Source organism: Brassica oleracea, chromosome C1 (genome assembly GCF_000695525.1).
Source record: "Brassica oleracea var. oleracea cultivar TO1000 chromosome C1, BOL, whole genome shotgun sequence".
NCBI lineage: Eukaryota > Viridiplantae > Streptophyta > Magnoliopsida > Brassicales > Brassicaceae > Brassica > Brassica oleracea.
Genome location: NC_027748.1, coordinates 29,675,930 through 29,677,057, shown reverse-complemented (window position 1 = coordinate 29,677,057; position 1,128 = coordinate 29,675,930).

The following is a 1,128-nucleotide window of genomic DNA, read 5'->3' as shown; positions in this document are numbered from 1 at the left end:
GGAAATTTCGTCGAAGAACGAATCTTCAGGCGTCTGCGACGTCTCGCGATGCTGAAGCTTTGTTATTCTTTCGTGCTTGAAATGTTCGCGGGCTTGAAGATGTTTCGCGATGGTGCAAAGGATTAGTCTTAGCCCTGCGTTTCGGATACATTCTTGTTTGACTACGGATGTTCGCGGCCAGATTTGTTGTTCCTGTTTGGATTTGATTTGCGATCGAGGAGTTAGGACCAAGGGGTCGCGTAAATTTGTCCCCGTAAAGAGGCATCCTCCTATACCGTGCTTTGTGTGGTGTTGGCCTTCCGAGATTTGTTTCGTGTCTATTTGAGGATGTTCTGTATAGCTATAAGAGCTATGTTACGAGTTTTCCTTACATGCCGCATTTTACGAGTAAAACACAGTGGGCTTAAAGTGAATCGTAGTATATGGAACTTGGTCTATTTTTGACAAGTGGAACCTTTTCGTTAACTGATTGGTTGTTAGGATTGAGTTTTGTTATGACAAATTTACCGTATGATTCCCGTTTTTGGGTGGTACGATAATTGTTTGTGTAATCGTTACTTGGCGTTTCAAGACAAATTCCGGATTACCGTTTAGTCGTCAAGTTATTGGAGCGGTGGTCACTCAATTGTTTTGGCTTTGCATGAAGGTTGTGATCAGTGCTTTGAGTGGTGTTGGCCTTCCGAGATTTCTTTCGTGTCTATTTGAGGATGTTCCGTATAGCTATAGGAGCTCTGTTACGAGTTTTCCTTACATGCCGCATTTTACGAGTAAAACACAGCGGGCTTAATGACACTTTCGTGTTGTCAATAAGGTCAAGTCGGTTAGAATCATCCATAAAGGGGATGCTGTAACCTAGTTCGGCTTCTAAGGAAAGGCGTAATTTGGCGAGTGACGAATGGCGTTTATCGAGATTGATAGGCCGAGTATGCCCATGGTGGTAGAAAACGTTTTTTCCACTTTAGGTTTAATTTATACGATGAAAGTTTCGTATAATGTTTCCTTTATTCGTATGGAAGTTGTTTCCTTTGTTTCCGAGGGAGATAAAGCCTAAGAAGTTTGATACAGAGCCCGTGCGGAGTCAGTTGCGGGGTCATTTCCTGCTTGGACGTGACCAAGCGGAATGAGAGC